At 43.8% G+C, this 19,165-nt stretch overlaps 1 long non-coding RNA gene across 1 annotated transcript in view; it reads right to left on the bottom strand.

Annotated features, from left to right (window-relative positions):
- Nucleotides 1–11,812, bottom strand: part of LOC138455857 (uncharacterized) — a 126,194-nt gene extending 114,382 nt beyond the window's left edge. The window contains exon 1 of the long non-coding RNA XR_011262039.1: nucleotides 11,749–11,812. This is a non-coding gene — a long non-coding RNA (uncharacterized lncRNA). The remainder of the gene's footprint in view (nucleotides 1–11,748) is intronic.
- Nucleotides 11,813–19,165: the final 7,353 nt, after the last annotated feature.

The raw sequence follows: 19,165 nt of genomic DNA, 5'->3' as shown, positions 1-19,165 counted from the left end.
TTTTAATGGGGGGTCCCTCACAGCCCCCCTTTTTTTAACCTCAAAAACCCATTATAATTAAAATAAACCCTTTACCATCGAAAAAATGCATTCAATGCTTTTTTTCTATGGTAAGGCATTCGATGCTTTGGCATTCGATGCAAAGACTTGATACCTACAAAAACATATGAAAGCTCTGCACAAAAAGAACAATCACACTGGCATGCAGAGATCTGCACCGTGCAATATTGCGAATGTGTCAGATTGTCCAGATATGTAAAGTGTTTATTTTGCTCAACAGGAACCAAGAAAAACTCGGAGTAAACAAGGTTTTTGTCGATATTGCGATTCAGCAACTACGTTTGAAAGAAAACATGTTCTTGCTGTTTCATTATAAGTAGGCTTAGGAAAGTACAATACATTAAAATACTCTAAATTACAGTGTGTTCCTCTGTACCCTGCGTAGACACATTGAATGCAGAATATCCAGCTGCTTGCATGTGGGTTGCATGAAGAGATAATCGTGTGCAGATGGTTACGTTCGAAACAAATGGATTAAAGGAGTACTTACTCTAGTGGCGGTCTTTGTGACCCTAAATGGCCATGGATGAAGATGCTGTTCCTATTACACACCTCGACGAGATGCACAACCATGTAAACCCAATGTTACGATGGATGTACGATATGATGCATGGTTCAACGATATTGACATACTTGAATACATTAGATTAAGGCGTGTGAAGTGACCTAATCGCTCAAGTGAAGGCAGGGGAGTTGCTAGGTCTGGAAAAGATCCGGGGCTAAGCTGATGTCGGTACTGTTGGGACTGGGGGCTAGCTAGTCTTTTGGCTGTAGCTCCTGGGATTCTATCCGGGGCTACAACCAAAAGATCAGGGGCTATAGCCCCCTTAGCCCCCCCCCCTAGCAACGCCCCTGAGTGAAGGCATCTCTGGTACATTTCACATCGCTGTCCATCAATTAAGAATCTCAAAGTGGAACATGGTTTTCTCTTTTTGTAAATGCATGGTTTTCTGAAAGGCGTCATTTTTCTGTTCATACTGTGACCTGTACATTTTTTGGGACCATTCATGAAAGATGTATTTTCATTCAGCATTACAATGTCAGGCGCTAACCCCACCTTAATATATGGTATGCTCCTAGAACTCATGCTTGTACTGAGAGGGCGCTACTCCTTGAGCCTCGCTGAAAGGGCTCCTCATGGTTAAATGTGTAGAGGAATGAAAATGCATTTCCCACCTTGTTTCATGGATGGAATGGAAAGTTGGCAGCTGAGGGTTCATACCGCTGCTGGCCGAAGTGGGAAAAGGGCACAGAAGTGTCGGAATTACCCTTGTGTACTTTGCACATTTCCCTCTGTCTGTTCCAAATAAGTGCAATGGGATGTGTGGCTTATCCACACAAGGAACGGCCCAACCGGTATGTGAAAACACAATGTTCTTTTCTTTGCAAGGAAATGTCACTCCCCACACGCGCTACTCCCTCTATTGCAAAATTGCAAACAAGTATCTATAAAGGGGGCTGAGAATGTGTGCCACAGAAATACACACCTCCCGCCCACTTTGTGAATTGCCCACAACTTGTTTCCACACAAGTGAAAGGCGTAAACTTGTGCAGTCACTTCAACTGGATGAACAAAGCTGTATCTATCATCGTGGTTCTCACAATCTCACGCTTGCTTGTAGCTACCCTTTTAAAGCACATTGGACACATTTATGGGAGAACAGATTTTATGATTTGGCCCTTAATTTGCATTATTTGATTTGGCGGCCATAAGTAACATAACGACTTAAAAGAATTAACAAATTGAAGAAATAAATCACAGGATACTTTTCCTTTTCACATAGTTAAAACAGTTTCCTAAGGCTGAAAATGGTATATTTGTAAGAAAGTACATGAACCAAATACAAATAAAGCAAGTGCTTTCATCGAGATAAGAAATAATGAGGATGGCCTTACGGGATTGTAAAATAATATATTGGTATGGGACCTACAAAATGCCGCAGGCTGCCTTAGATTCGTGAATAGCAAAGGAACCCTTAAAAGATGTGTGTCCTGTGTACCTAATGGAGTGGAATAATGGACAAAGTTGAGATTTCATGCTTGGAATGAAAGGAAATAAACATATTTTGAAAGGTTGGCAAAATCGAAATAGGCTTTTTGGATTTCAGTAAAATCAGATTTTATTCGATTTCTGCCCCTCCACAGAAATAATGTAACTTCTAGGGGTTTATCCATACATTCCTAAAAATATCCGCTAGTTGGCAGTGCTGACCTTGCTTCACATGGCTTACTGTAGGCAACTGAAAATGACAAGCAAGGTCAGCGCGGCCATGTAACAGGCATTTTCAGAAGTATATGCATGTGAATATGGTCCCAACTAAAATAGGCCATATGGCATGTTTAGCTTAATAATTAGTTATATTATGGACCATATATTTTTTAAAGTAGCAATTTTGAGTTAATTATAGCATTCCCAAAGCTACATGGCTGAAAAATGCCAGGTAGCCAATTGTCAGACAAGATACACATGGACTACTTCATCAAATGGCTCTTTGTATTTCAATGATACTCCTTCAAATACTGGTCAGTTCTGGTTCTTTTGGGGAAATGGACCGCGGAAAGGTCACTTGTATTCCCAAAATGCAAAATAAGTAAAATGTGATTGTGCAGTTTGGTTAAAGAATAACAGATTTATTTCTGTGATGTGGAGATCCTAATTCCCATCAAATTAAATATCCAGCTCCAGAATCTATTTAAGTTTCCATTAATGCAAACTTTATATTTTTACCAAGCTCTTCATTGTAGTCTGTGTGATAAGCAGCTAAACATTTAATGGTGCTTAGTTCTTTGTCCTGCATGCAGCTTTGAAAATTAATTTACATATGAACCTTCCTCTCTGCCCCCATGACTAAAAACAAAAAAGTGATGGGTGGAAGGTTGAGTTAATCTGAGCCACTGGCATTGCTCTGGGCAACTTTCCACACCACCGTTTCTTAGCCCGTCTGCGACATATGCAAATCAGTCAGGTACTGCCAACAATGGGAACAGCCCTGCCCGAACTGCTAGGCCAGGTCCCCTCTGCACGGAAACACAAGCAACCCCAGACATGTTTCGACCTTGTTGGGCCTCCTGAGTGAGGTGCAGCTTGGTTCCCTATGGCGCAGTGAGCAACAGACCCACGTCTGGGCATACCCTCTCTGACAAAGGGAGACAAACTAAAACCAAAAAAGTGATGGGTGGAAGGTTTCGGATTAACCTGAAGCACTGGCATTGCTCTGGGAAACTTTCCACGCCACCGTTTTATTGCCCGTCTGTGCCCCCATGAGCCTTCCCCTTCCTCTCCTGTACATCATGATTTATTTTTACTTGGAGTAGTGCTTCCTTGGTGTTCACAGCAAAAGTAAATTGAGCTCTTACTTTGTCCCATGTTAGCCAAATGGAGTCCATCAAGTCCTTATTTAGTTTGTTGCATTTTTGTATGTGTAGTGTTCATTATTGTAACAATGTGGACTAGTCATCAACACACCTGAGCCAGCAGGTAAGTTATATGGGTTTATTAATACATAAGTACAGCAGGATAACACCGGCACATCCTTGCCAGCCAGCTCTCTATCTCCAACTGTCCCCCATGGAACACACTTTCAGATAACAACACTCCAAGCACAGTGACTTCACCACATTCCACTGACATCATCATAGCAGGGAAAACAACCTGAGAGAAGACTCTCATTATAACACTTCTCCCTCCCTTAATTTAACAAAGGACACACCCACATTGAAAAGTCCTAGTCATCCTCATACACCAACTACCATCCAACACAAACCAATACACATACGCGTGGCCACCACGTATCTGCCCATCAATAGCCACACTCATATGAACATGACACCCCAAACCCCAGGAAACGGTCCACATGAGCCCATTCACACACCAAGGCCAACAATGGAGTACAAACACTCTACACTACCGTAAAGGTTCAGAAGCACACTGACAACCAAAACTATCTCACCTCTAACAAAACCCAAAGCACAAAACAGATGGAAACACACCCTTTCACAATGACTGCTAGTGACGGAACACAGATCCACCCTACAACATTATAACCACTCCATGTCCACCAAACCACTCACAACAGAGGAACCCAACGACCTGGAATAAGGGCTGAACCTCCCTTCTACAGAACTGGAACGACACTCGAGGAACAAAAACAACAAACAAGAACTCCACTTGCCTCAAGCTGCCCCTTGAAGCCTAGGGCCTGCCATACCCCAGCGTCCCTTAAAACAGATGTACCACTGACAACCAAAACCCCTCAGTGCACCTACAACCTTCCACCCTGGTCCGCCACCCCAGGGTACCATGGCTGCCACTCCCGGGCCTAACCCAACTCAAAAGAGCAACCACCGGGCACTAACCCAACTCCAATGAGCAACAACAAGCACAAACAACAACATCAGTTCCAACCTCTAAAAATATAGAGAACAGCTTTACCACTACACACAATCCAACCTCAAGATACCAGAAAGCACAGGACCCCTAGTCCCTGTCAATTACAATACACCTCTACACAACCCGGGACCCCTAGTCTCTGCCAAAAACATTACACCTCTACACAGCCCAGGACCCCTAACCTTGCCTAAACAGTACACCTCTACTCACCCCGGGACATCTACTGGGGAAGAGCAATATTGCTTTGACTTTTAGCATGGGCAATCAGGTCGGGGGATACTGGCATTTCCCCTGCTGAAGTGCACATTTTGCCAGGTTAACCCCAGCCCACAGAATGTTGTGCTGTGCATTCACTGAAACTGCAGAATGCCACAGCTCGCCGTGGCAAACAGATGTGATGTCCCTAGATACCATGAGGTCCACAGGTCAAGTTGGAAACAGTGGGAAATTAATAATTGCACACTGACCCGCCCTTTGATAAGGCTCATTCAGTTGCACATGTGCAGCACCCCCATGAGTCATGTACAATGCATCAAAAATGCACCCACGCTCCCTAGTCAGTAACAGCGACGTTACTGTCACTGTCTACAGCTGTGCTCACTTTTTACCATTGAAATGGGATGTAGTAAAATGAAAACAGACTCAGAACAACGCTGCCACTGTAGTGAATCTTCTGGCGTCTGTCCAACTCCGGGGAGCAAAGGCTGGCATGTGGAGATGGCCAGAGTAAGGACACAGTATCTGTCAAAGCCTGAGAGCATGTACTCTTACATTGGGTTAGTGATCAGGGTGCTCTGGAGATAGTGGTTCTGGGGTGATGACATTTTGACCTCCAACATTTGGGTAGAGGAGAAAAGATGTGAACATTCCATGTGGATTTCCCACTCATATTCATGTGATATGTACCGAATGCAGTATTCCAAGAATGGTATTTCCAGGCTAGTCGGCGGATTAGGTGGGTCTGAAACCATTCGTTTCATGGGGGCAGGTCAGGGCTCTTGCTTGTTTTTGTATTTTGTATTTGTATCTGTTTGAAGAAGAGGGATCACAATTTCCATCAGAAAGGACTGACAATGAAACATTTACAAATGGCAGGGGCATTCCTCAGGAAGGTGCCTGTACAACAGCGCAAGCATGAGTGGTGAGCCAGTTCATGAGGGTGTCAACGAAGTGCGGCATAGTACAGGGAGTTCTCCTCCAGGCCGCGGAGAGTCATCCAGTGGCGAATTGCAGTGAGGCAGTTGATAATCCGCTCTGAGTTGGCGGGTGTGAAGGCGAGAAAGGAGAAAACATATGAGCATTGTCTGGTGGCGACTCCTCCATTGGTGTATTTGGGGTGGAACAACAGTTGATATCCGGGAACGCCTCAAAATAGAAAAGCATTTGATGCATTAATTAAAACTTAAATCATCTTGGGTGCATCTTGGGTGCAGGGGAAGTATCAGAACCCTGGTACAAGGTTGTAAAGTAAAACATAGAAAAGTGGTATCGAAAGTTGGGATACCCCGTTCCCCTGCACACCTTTATGCTGTGGAACAGCCAAAATAACTCACAACGTGTTCAAAGGTTCACACTGAAATTCAGACAAAGCATGTTATACTGCAATGACGTCATCACACTTCTGTGAGGATGTCACTACATCGAATAGCGGTTATTTTTTATATTTATTTTAGTTCACAAATACATGTGGTTTGTTACACCATATTCCATGTTAAACCCCAATGACATTATCATTCTTCCGGGATGATGTCACTACATCACATAGCAGCCATTTTTTTATATATATTTTAGTCCACATAGTTCATTCACAATAAGACATGTTTCAAATAAAACATTCTCAACATACTTATGTTCCCATAATGCTCTTTGCTTTTATGCAAATCGCCAGAATTGGGTTCTATGAATACACAGTATTGGGTGTGCTTCCCCAGGACCAAGCCGCTCAGCTTTTTTTCATGTGTTTCCCTAGAAAATGTCATGTAAATTGTGTGACTTTTTACCCTCTTTTCAATAAATGTGTGCTGTAAAATGGTAGTTTAAGCCATCATTTTACAATTTGTATTCAGGGGGAACACCTTCTGTAACCCCCTCATTGGTTTGGGGCTCGCTGGATACGTTCGGTCACTGATGCACATTCAAGGGAAACATTTATGTGCTTACAGTAAAAAAAAAGAATAATCAGCCACCACAAGTGCTGTCAGCAAAGAGGTAATAGTGAAAGCCAAATGACGAGATAAGTCTACCAAGGACAGTGGTATAGTGGGTGTAGAGCAGAGGTCCCAGGACTGAACCTTGGTGGGGATACCGACAGGGCAAGGGGTGGAATCGGAGGTTTGTGAGTTCCAGATTTTGAAGGCATGACCCGTGGGGACAGGTGGACCCTATTCTGAGTTCCTGTTAATTCTAGTGCTGTGACGCTGCTTGTGTTAAATCAATCTCTTCCTGCCTGGATATTTTAGGCAATTGGTGTGTTTTGTAATGTGCTCACGGCACTGTGAAGATGTGTTGGGGTGCAATTAGTACACCGAGGAGCCAGTTGTACAACCTAGGAGGCTTCTTCTCCATGAGACAAATGCTGATTAGATCAGGTGGGGGCTTCTGGAGTGTACAAAAATAAAGTTAATCAGGGTGAAACGGAGGCGATCTGTGTGTTCAGGGGTCTACCACCAAAACACGTGTACCTATATTGGCCAGAGGCCAGCACGTTTTGGGAAGACAGCACATGCGGTAAGTGCTAAGGTACCATCAGTAGTGTTCCAATGTTAGTACAGACCTTAGTTGCCTGGTAGCAGGCGGCCCTTTGGTGAGGCGCTCATGGTCAGGCCCATGGGCGACTTTATGGGCAAGGCCGAGATTATTGAAGATGATTCAACACTGCGGAAACCTGGCCAGGGACTTCAGAATGTTAAGGATCTCAGACCCTACCTGTGAACTCTGCGTTTGATGGAGGGTTTTTCCTGGAAGCCAGTTATAGGTCCTATTTTTGTTGACTGGGGAAGTTGATACAATGCGGCTTGAGTGAAATGTTGTCCTCTGTGTAGTGCGAGTAGGCTTGCCCTTACCTTTAAGTGGAAGTAGGCTGTTTTGGTAATTGAATTCAGGCATTTACTTGTGGTAAAAAGAAAGGATTTGTGTCAGTGCCAGTTTGGGATTTAGCTACAGGGAGCAGGAACATACTAAATGGTTATACAAAGGTCACAGGCTTGGGTCCTGTTGGTTGCCCCTGTGCTTCCTGTACATGCGAATATTTGAAGAACAGAGAACTGTTATGTAGCTTACATGTAAGTCAGTATCCTAAATCCATTTGTCTGGCTTTATATGTGCCGCTGCATGGACACACACAGACTTCACCTGGATGCACCAATCAACATAGGCAACTGTTATAGTATTGGTATATCACACAAGCCTATTAACAGCCCTCTGTACTCCAGGCCCCTCGACAACCCAGAGAGACCCCCGTAGGCCCAGCAGCACTTTATGTCCTTTCTTTGTCCTTTTTTTATATAGAAGTGCAGATATTTCATTACGACTAAAGCACTTCAGAAGAGCAGAGCAAAATAGGCTACTCCGCATAGTGACTCTTGCATTGGTAGTTCATGCCCGCTGTCCTGCATACTCTGGCGATATCAGCACCCTCTGATCGTGCACCCAGGCACTGCCACTCTCAGCCCCTCTATCTCACATTCCTCCGTCCCGCTCTCTCCCTTACTGCCACAACGAAGAACATGGTGTTACGGTTAAGGCACCTGTAGGATGGGGCATGGACTGCCAGCCCAGGAGTCACTACATTGAGATACTTGCACTTACTAATATTGTCTGACCGCCTTAAAAAAACAAAAAATGACATTGTTTTTTTTCATAACGTGCTTCACGCTGGACTCCAGCCTCTAAGCACGGGACCAGATATCAAACCCGTGCTGCTCGGCGCTGTCTTGTTTCCAAGATGAGCGCGCTGCATCTGAGCTATCCTGCCGTCCCCTCAATCCAGACTCCTGGGGTAGAGTACCGGGCACTAAGAAGTCATGTTAGGGAAGATGGCTGCATGCTACTCTTGCATGGTCGTGAGCATTTCCTGACCAAAGAGAGCACCTGACTTGGACAAACTGACCGGAGAGTAGTGCTGACCGAAAGCAGGTAGCGTAGTGCAACTCACTGTCCTGCTGCTTACATATAGTGGCACGTGCCAGTGGATACCACAGACGCTGCCCGGGCCCTTACATGCGCAAGCATTTATTCATGAAAAGGGATCTTCTGAATTGTGTATGCTTCAATACAAGTGCCTGTCCTTCGTGTGCCACAGAAGCCTTTGCATCCTTCTTCCACAGAAAGGGGGCACTGCATGTGGCAATCTGAGGGTCTGAGTCCCCCGGTCCTACCGATGCAGAGTGTCATGGTCCTCCTTACATCTCGAGGATACCGAGTTGTTTCCACCTCAGACGGCACACTTAAGGAAAAAAGGATGGTAAAAATATGCATTTGTGTAAGTGGAAATCAAACTCAATTTTGCCAAAATTAAGGGGTGGACTGGAGCTCATTCACTCAACTTGCCGATTTAGTGACCGCCTAAAAAACAGTCTTGCTGGTGAGGAGTTTGATATTGTACATGGTGATAGGCTTGAAAGGCATGTGTGCCAGGGACGCAAGAACAACATTCACATCCAAGGAAGGGTTAGATGTTTTTACTGGATGGAACAGTCCTATAGTTCCATCACTGTGGTGCTTGCCACCAGATTCTGCAAGAAGTATAATGCTCAGAATGCCTCTGCGTGCCAATGCCAGCAAGGTAGGAGCTACAAGACTCAGTCTACATGCCTAAGGAGGCCAGGTGAAATGTAAAGCACAAGACCTGTGCCAAAATGCAGGAGAGTAAGTTACAGCTGCACAAAACAATGTTCTATGTAGCAGGATGCCAAGCCCAGTGACTGAGAACTGCAGTTTAGTACCTAACTAGAAGTCTGGAAGGGCTGGCCAACCGACAATTGTAGCAGGTCAGTTTGGAACTAGTAAGGGTAGCAAACATTCTGTCCTCACCCTGAACTTGGCCATGGCTTAGTGGATGATGAGGTGAGGTGACAACACGTAAGTGAATATCCCCAAATAGTTCAACATAAAGGCTCTAGAGATACCCATACTCACCAGATACACTGATGACACGGCCATACCATAGGAAATCATCACATTCCCTGTGACAATGAAGACCATCTTGTTTCTAAGACTGTCCCTAAATCCAAAGAGATCTCTGTGTTTCACAACATTGATGGGAGAAGATCAGTCTTGCTGAGACCACATGGTGTGCCTCTGAAAGTGAAGTGATGCAGGATAGCTCCCCAAGCAAACCTAGGGGACACTATTATGTTTATGATGATCTAGGAAGATGCAAATGTAACCACGCCCATGTTCTGTGATTCCACCATCTAGACATAAAGGTCTTCCGGTACTTATCGGGTGATAGTAACCTACTGGAATTGTAGGCCATTTGTTTAATCACCATCCAGTACTAGTTGCCAAACGGATCGCCTTATCGGTGAAGGGGCTTGGGGGGGACCATCTGGACACAGGATGACATGTAATGTTATGCCACCTGAGGAGCAAGGTAGTTCTGCCAATAAATTGGGAGTAAACATTCCTTCGTGCTGCAAAGTGGGTGTAACCCCCTTACCTTGATCTCTTTGAGATTATGTCAATTCAGTGGTGCCCTTCTCCAAGCGCCTCCTGTTGCACAAATAACAGTTACCCAGATGAACCTAGTTGGGGGGGGGGGGGTTGAAGCTGTTTCTCTATACTTCTGGCAACGGGGAATGCTGCCTCTGGTGGAGGAGTGGTTCTCATCAGGGTATGTAATGAGAGGCGCAAAGGTTTAAATGCCTAAGCTACTCAGTGTGTCCCACCATCCCTTAGCATAGCTACGAATACCTTTGCTAGGTGCAAAGGCATGCAATAAAGGATGAGGCTGGTGTTTTGGTGGATGCTGAGTGATCTTCATGCTGCTCTGAGCACCTAAGGTTCCAGAGTACATGTTGTCCCAGATGTGTTTTTCATTTGTGCAGGTGTCCAGTTACATCTTAAATCCTTGTCCATTCAGGATTAAGAATGTGTCAACTTACAGTAAGAGCTCTGAGCTATTAAGAGTTTAATTCACATCGAGACTCTTTTAATAGCTTAACGTCTTAAAATCTGAGCACTTGGTATTGTTCTCTGAATGTGCCCAGAATGTCCAAATGCTAGCTGCTTCAATGTTATGGCTAAGTGAGCTCGGTAGTATTTCCTGTATACATCGAAAATGTCCAAATGCTAGTCGCTGAAGTTCTAAGGCTAATCACACTGAATATTGTCTCTATGTGCACTCCCACGTGTCCAAAATGCTGCCATTAAGTTCTTGCGAGGTTGTCTGAAGTATCAAGTAGGCTGGTACATTGCGGTCTAATCCTACCAGCCTCATCTATCTTTCTTTGTTCTGTCTTTCCATGACAAAGGGTGTGTGTTGATGAATGCCGGTCCGGGGTTCCAGGAGCAAGTCAGATGTCTAAGATGGATGGGGGCAGGACAAAGATCCAGAGCAACGAAGAGCAGGTAAGGTCTGGGTTCCTCAGCACCAAACATGGAGCACTGAAGGGTACGACCTTATATAGTATGAACAGAATAATTGTCCACTGAGGTTTCCAAGGTCACATTAGAGAAGGAGGGATCATGAGAAATGTTCTTAAAGCCAGCAGACGTCCTTCATAGTACTACATGTGACCACTGCCCCGCCCTAGGTCCTCTTCTAACTCATGCAGCATGTGCCAGCAGAACCCGAGAGGTGTATGGGAGATTAAGTCAGGATCAACGCTCCAGTCAGGTGGTATTACGGCATGGTGGATGTAGTGATGCTCATGAGTAAACGTCAGGTTAGAATGTTACTTGTCATAGGTTGAGGGATTGGAACGTGGAATGTAAGGGAGAGTCAGTTAAGATTAGACATTAAAAGATATTGACGTGATCACTGTGTTCTCTGGTATTTTTAATAGTCATATATTCACTACTGCTACAAAACAATGGCGACGAGGATAAAGAGCAATAACAAGACGGAATAGGTGAATAGCTCGGCAACGGAACGAGAATTACGAGGAAACGTGGAAGGAAATGCTGATGACACGAACGTATTGAGATCGGGAGCTGAGGAGATCGTAAATGGACTGCAAAGGGGAGTACCCAACAAGCAAATGCTGGTAGGATGTGCGCTTTGACCTATTAAGACATGTGATGCATGCTAAGGAACCTACAGCGATTTGATTTGAAATATAACAATACGAACATACCAGGAACGAGATGCGGCTCGAGAAGGGCACGAGCGAGTTGAAGTCAGCACATACGTGACGTAAGCTCGCACGCTCATGGGCGTGTTTAGAGGAAGGCACCTACAAGCGTGCAGGTGCGTGCAGCCATTTTGGATGAGCCGAGAAAAAAAAAAAGACGTTACTGTAGCGGTGCTAAATCAAAGCAACATACGGCAGTGAAACAAACACATTGAAAATGTAGTTATTAAATCCTGCAAACTGCAATCAGACAAACAAACACATAATTGGGACAATAGTAGTGTGGAAAACAGATAAACGTACACACAGCTGTACATAAAAAAAAATGTTAAGAAAAGGTTTTTTTGTCTCTCTTTTTATCAGAAGAAGCGAGAACTCAAGCCTGAACATAAACAATACATGTCTGTCATTGGGAAGGAACAGATTAAAAGATGTCTTCTAACAATGAAAATGAAAGGGGAGACACAAGTGTGGCATCACAAGCAATGCCAGGAGCATCGGTTATATCGACTGATCCGACACATTTTTTAAGAAAGCCCCATCCATTCACTTCAGAACCTCAAGATAACCAGGGACAGAGATGGCAAGAATGGTTGGATGACTTTTAAGAATTTCTGAGAGCTGTGGGCAGCCAAAACGCTGTGAATAAGATGGACGTTTTCACAAACTGAGTAGGGAGGTAGATGAAAAATGTCATCAGGACAATTCCTGAAGAGGAAAGGACCACATATACATTATTGGTAGCTGCAATAAATGTGAGAATCATTGTTCCACCGAATCCGGACTATGAAAGATACATTTTTAACCAGTGCACTCAGAGTCCGAGTGAAACAATTGCACAGTTGGCATTGCGGCTGCAACGTAAAGCTATATGATGTGATTTTTCACATTTTGACGACGATGAGGCGGTCAGATTAAGGATATTTGAAGGGTGCATATCGTCACAATTCAGGATGCATTTATTGAAGAAGTCACTCCCTCTAAAGGAGGTGCTAGAGCTAGCATGGGTCTACGAAAGAATACAAACCCAGGCAGAAAACATAGAGAACCCAAAAGGGATCGATACAATAGCAGCCATGGGTCAAAGGCAAAATATGCAGTGGCAAAGAGGGAAACCAAGTGAGATACGATGGCACAATAATCGTAGAAGCTATGGAGAGAGGCACTGCTACAGATGTGGGTATGAGTTCCCGCATAGGGGACAATGCCGAGCACTAGGTCACACCTGTTCACGCTGTGGCCAGGACAATCATTTCGAAAGCATGTGTCGAGAAAGGCTGTCGTGGACACCTGCACAGAGATCAAACCCACAAGTAACGCAGAATAGGAGGTACCTGGAGCAGAGGCAATATAATGGGAGTGTGAATGCGGAAAGGAGAGATGAGACAAGAGAAAGATTGAATCAGCCAAACCTGCGAACAGGGCAGTCGAATTTACGGCCTGGATTTGTAAGAACTATGGACATTCGAGAAACTGGGGAAAGTGAACAGAGAGTCTCAGAGCAGACCAGATATCATGATCCCTATGAGAACCCCACTGTAATGGAAAATGATGAAAACGTGGATGTGGGGAGGAAGGATGAAGGAGTGAACTGTGACATATATGGCAAAGAATATGTGAGACTAATATATGAGACATCTGACGGAAAAAAGGCAATAAAGGTGACCATAAGTTTGGGCAACCAAAATATACCTTTCCTAGTGGATACTGGTGCCACAGTGAATGTGATGAACAACAGGATATATGAGGAAATAGCACATTTGTATCCTTTAAAGTCGTCAAGAGCCAACCTATTTCAATGGGGTGCAGACCGTCCATTATCTGTAAAAGGATAATGTACATGTGAATTAATACACAAGGGTATTCACATGCCCTCTGAGATATTTGTCATTAACAGCCCAGTAGAGGGAAGGTATCTCATTAGTTGCAACACTGCAACTGACTTAGAAATCATCAATCTAAACTACAACAAAGATGAGACAATAAAAGGGATTACACATCAAAAACAAGAGATATTGAATGTATTGGAGGTTGGAATGAACATTGATATGATCAAAGAGAAGTTTCCCAATGTATTCAAAAGAGTGGGAAAATTGAAAGGAGAACTGATACATCGGCATATTGACCCACTGGTTAGATCAACTCCACAGCATCCGAGAAAAATAGGTTTTCATCTCCAAGAAAAAGTGTCAATAGAGTTAAAACAGTTAATTGACAACGACATAATTGAAAAGGTGGAAAGTGGTCCGACACCATGGGTATCGCCATTAGTGGTGGTTCCAAAAGCGGATGGACATATCCACTTGTGTGTGGACATGAGAATCCCTAATGTAGAAATACAAAGAGAAAGACATCCAGGACCCAGTCTAGAAGACATGATTATCACACTAAATAGAGCAACAAGGTTTACAAAACTTGATTTAAATCAAGGGTGCCATCAACTAGAAATTGACCCTGAATCAAGAAGTATCACCACATTTGCGACTCATGAAGGACTATATAGGTATAAAAGGCTGAGTTTTGGGATCTCATCAGCAGCAGAGGTGTTTCAAGAAAAGATTAGAAAGGTGATATCTCCCGTAAAAAATACATTTAATTACAGTGACAACATTTTGGTATATGGTGTCACTCAAAGGGAACATGAAGAGGCGCTAGTAGGAGTATGTCAAGCCTTACAAGATAGTGGATTAACCCTTAATGAATGCAAATGTGAAGTAAGTAAAAGGAGTCTGAAGTTTTTTGGGCACATATTTTCTGAGAAAGGGATAAGAGTGGACTCTAGTAAAGTGAACACGATTATTAACCGGGAACCACCAAAGAATGTTACGGAAGTGAGGTCGTTTCTGGGAATGACAGGGTATTGTGCCCGTTATATGCCAAATTTTGCAGTTCTAACAGATCCCGTACGACAACTACTAAAAAAGGAGACAATGTTCACATGGGATGATAGGTGCATGACCAGCTTTGAGCGAATAAAAAAGGAGCTTAAAAATGGCAGACAATTGGCATACTACAGCCCAGAATGGGAAACGGAAGTGATCGTTGATGCCAGTCCTGTGGGGCTGGGAGCAATTCTAGCACAGGTTGAGCCGATGAATCCGGATAGACATGTCATAATGTATGCCAGCCGTGCTTTGAACAGAATCGAAAAGGGATACTCACAAGTGGAAAAGGAGAGTTTGGCTGCTGTATGGGCTTGTGAAAAGTTTCATCATTTCATAGTAGGAAGACCGTTTGTGCTTATTACAGATCATCAGGCATTAATATCCCTATTTGGAAACCCAAGGGTAAGGATGCCACCACGAATAGAGAAGTGGGGCATACGATTACAACAGTATGATTATACCATTGTACACAAACCAGGGAAAGAGGCCAACCCTGCGGATTACCTATCTAGACATCCGGAAATAAAAGAGGAGAATGAAATGCAAGTTGAAGCGGAAGACTATGTATCCTATTTGTCCGCTAGTGCCTTACCACCAACGATTTCAAGGGCATTGTTTAGTGAAAAGAGTAAGCTTGATCCAACTATTCAAGAGGCAATACGTTTGACGACCACTGGTCAATGGAAAAATGTATCTGCACAGCAAGAGATGAACAAGCTTGACGGAAAGGTGGATATGAAAGAATTACAAAGGTTGGCGAAGATCAGTGGAGAGTTGGTGTCAACAGATGATGGCATGCTCTTGAGAGGTAATAGGCTGGTGGCACCTATGAGTTTAAGGAAATCGCTAGTGATGTTAGCACATGAGGGACATAGAGGCATAACCAATACAAAGAAGATGTTAAGAAATCATGTCTGGTTCCCATGGATGGATACAATGGTTGAGGAGACTGTTAGGAGATGTTTTACATGTCAGGTATCAAAGTTGGATGACAGGACATGTCCTCTTCAAATCGTGTCATTACCAGATGCTCCCTGGAGTAGAGTATCTATGGATTTCTACGGTCCCCTGGAGGAAGGGGGATATTTGCTTGTAATAATAGATGAATACTCACGATTTCCCTTGGTGAAGCATGTTGTGTCAAATGCGTGTCCACATGTGGTTAGTGTGCTAGACGAGGTTTTCAGTGAATGGGGAATCCCTAAAATAGTCAAGACCAATAATGGAGCCCCTTTTCAAGGACATCAATTTGAAATGTTTACCGCATATCTGGGGTTCAAACATCAAAAAATTACTCCATTGTGGCCGCTGGCAAATGGAATGGTTGAGAAATGTATGCTGAATTTGAAGAAAGCAAGACAAAGGGCCAAAATAGATGATATGGCAATGAATCAAGCAGTATCACAAATGCTTAGGAGTTATCGTAATACCACCAATGAAATAACAGGGCACACACCGGCAGAATTGATGATTCGTTATAGACCGAAAATGAGAATGTTTCAAATGGAAGACTATACTTTGGAAGAGGACAGAGAGATAAGAAAACGGGATGAAGAAAAGAGAAAGAAAATCAAAGAATGGACTGATCGCAAGAGGAGAGCTAAGGAGAGTGTCATTTTAGTGGGTGACCAGGTACTGGTTCGCCAGGAAGAGAGATCTAAATTGGACACTAAATACAAGCCAGTCGTTTGGAGAGTAAAAGAAATAAAAGGTCCAATGATCACTGCTGTAGATGAGGACAGTCATGAAGTCACACTGAATGCATCGTTTTTTAAGAGGATGTTCCAGGAAAACTTCATGGATGATGAACTAGGTGCAGAGAAAAGTGGCCAGGGTGAACTGGATGATGGCCTACTCTGGGACAATGTGTCATTGGAGAACCTGAACGTTGCGGAGACAGCTAAACAATTGGGAAATAGTGATATTCAAAGTGGTTTTGATTTTGTGGATATTGGTGTTGTGGCTAGTGGCAATGGAGAAGATGATAGTGAGAAAGTTGATGATAGTATCAGAGAAAAAGTGGTAAGCAGTCGGCCTTGTCGAGTAACCCACAGGCCAGAGCGGCTTATTGAGCAAATATAATTTTCAAGTCGGTTCAAGTCAACAAACTGTAAGTTATTTTATTTATGCAATTGTCAAGTTGACAAAATGTAAGTTATTTTATTTATGTAAATGTGTTATAATGTTAAAGTTGTAAGAAGACAATGATACGCTGAAATAGTTGTTAAAAGATAAGTAAGGGGGGATTGTTGTGATGCTCATGAGTAAACGTCAGGTTAGAATGTTACTTGTCATAGGTTGAGGGATGACGTAGGGTTGGAACGTGGAATGTAAGGGAGAGTCAGTTAAGATTAGACATTAAAAGATATTGACGTGATCACTGTGTTCCCCAGTATTTTTAATAGTCATATATTCACTACTGCTACAAAACAGTGGATTAGGATGAGTTATTTTCAGTCAGGGCCATGAAAGTGGTCATCTGGGTGCCATATATCACCTAAATTAAATCCATGGGGGATCAACATCGACTTTGGTTGATTCACAAAAAGACACAATGGGAGAGGAGGCCTGCTCTTGAGCTGATGCTCAGAACCGTCAACTGTCCAGATAGGATTAGATGTGGATCCCCTGCTGAGGAGGATAAGAGGTTCTGTTTTTTATTTATTTAATCATAGTCGGTCCTGTTGCCTCCATAACTGACTCTGATTCTGATATTTGAGGTAGTTTGTTATTCTGGCCTCCAAGACCATTTTTGTGATATCCAACAGTTTTTTTCATCTGTATACGATTGAAGGTCTGCTGCTGCGTATTTAATAAGATGGCTCATAGGAAGTAGGCAGATACTTAGCACGTCTGGGAAAAATTAGGGCATCTGAAGGACCCCAACTTGTGAGATGCAGAAGTCTGTTGTAAGGTACCACTATTCAAATAATTGCACTCTTTCGCTTCTGAAATATCGGAACCATTTAAGATTCGTTCCTCCAGTCCTATCTGCTGAAGACAGTTACTAACGTAAAGCATTACGTGATAGACAAATCTTCATCATCATACCCCTCTAGCATAGAAGCGGGGTTGGTGTTTCGGTCAATGTCAACTAGCTGGGCTTGAGGCCCCAACAACAGAGGGTGGGTCAGACAGTCTGTTGACAGGGTTAGCAGGGCCTAGTCATCCACGGGGTCATCGTAAGAAGTAGCTGGAATCATCTGTACTCAGGGGGCAAGCACAACTTCACTAATGGGATTCTTGATTTTGTCATATGATATTGGCTAAGATCCTGTTAAGCATTGCTTCCAGGAAAACGACTGACTAAGGCACAGCGAAAAAGCTAGGAGGGCAAAGGGAGTGGGGACCCATATGTGCCATCTACAACTAGGTATCCAAAACAGCTAGGAATGTATGGGATTGATGAAGTTCCCTTCGAGTGCACACGTTCTATTAACTTGTGTTCATATGTCCCAGGTCACATAAGCAGATGAATAACCCTCATGCTTCAAAAGCAACTTAAACTCAGGAATCAAAAGTAGTGCAAACCTGACCATTGCATATTAATTAAAGATGGTTGGTACCACCCACGATAATAAATGAAGATATCAACAATGTGGGGTTATCCCTCAATACATGGTGGGCAGTGTGCCCCAATACGGTCAGGATGGGAACTCAGGATCTGGTACTGGATCAGCAGTGAAATGGACTAGCCCAAAAAGCCATGAATGTGTTCTCCAATAAAAAACATCAAAGAGGGTGTTTAGTGGGTCCACCGGGGGAACATAGTCATACAGGACCAAGGCCACTGAATAGCTTCCCTCAGAGCCTTTGAAATCATGCAGGAGGATTCTTTATTTCTCCTGCAGAAATGTCATTCCTGCTGCACAGTGGCAGAGTGCTTCTCTGCCAGAAGTGCAACAAAGCTTCTGGTGCATCTCAATAGACCACCAAGAATTCAAACTGCACCTCAGCTTTGGGATCTGTACCCTGGGCCTGCTTCTTCGGCTTCAATCCATGTCTACCTAGGTGACGAGGAACCGGTATGGAGACAAGAACCCTAAAATGTCTCGTGCTTATGCTGGATTGCATAAGAATGAAAAAGGCGCAAACAGAAGGAATTTAGCCTCTTGACGTACAGACAAATGAGGCAACGGCCGCTTCTCAGTCCCCGAAAGGCACTATCTGATACATTGGATATCACTACAAGATGGCTACTGCAGGTACAACTGGGTCTCATGCATGTCATGTCATGATGCTTTAGGACTCCCTAACTCCATGTAAAGAATGAACAACGTGGGTGAAAAGACCAACTCTTTGGGTACCCCACAAAGCATGGAAAATGGGGCAAATTGTGACTATCCCAGTGTGATCATTTCTAAGCATTTGCAGGGAAGGTACCAAACCAATTAAGCCCCCTGATGGCCCCTGCTGCCAAGATTGATAGTATCAAAGCCTGCTGAAAGATCAAGCAGAGCCAGCAAACAGCCCCTTTACACTACAGAACTGACCACGCAGTACACATCGCCCAGGAGCCTGCAGGGTAGCTGTCC

The sequence above is a fragment of the Ambystoma mexicanum genome, chromosome 1p, assembly GCF_040938575.1.
Source record: "Ambystoma mexicanum isolate Mex_15411 chromosome 1p, UKY_AmexF1_1, whole genome shotgun sequence".
NCBI classification, from domain to species: domain Eukaryota; kingdom Metazoa; phylum Chordata; class Amphibia; order Caudata; family Ambystomatidae; genus Ambystoma; species Ambystoma mexicanum.
This window is presented reverse-complemented; position numbering and strand designations above follow the sequence as displayed.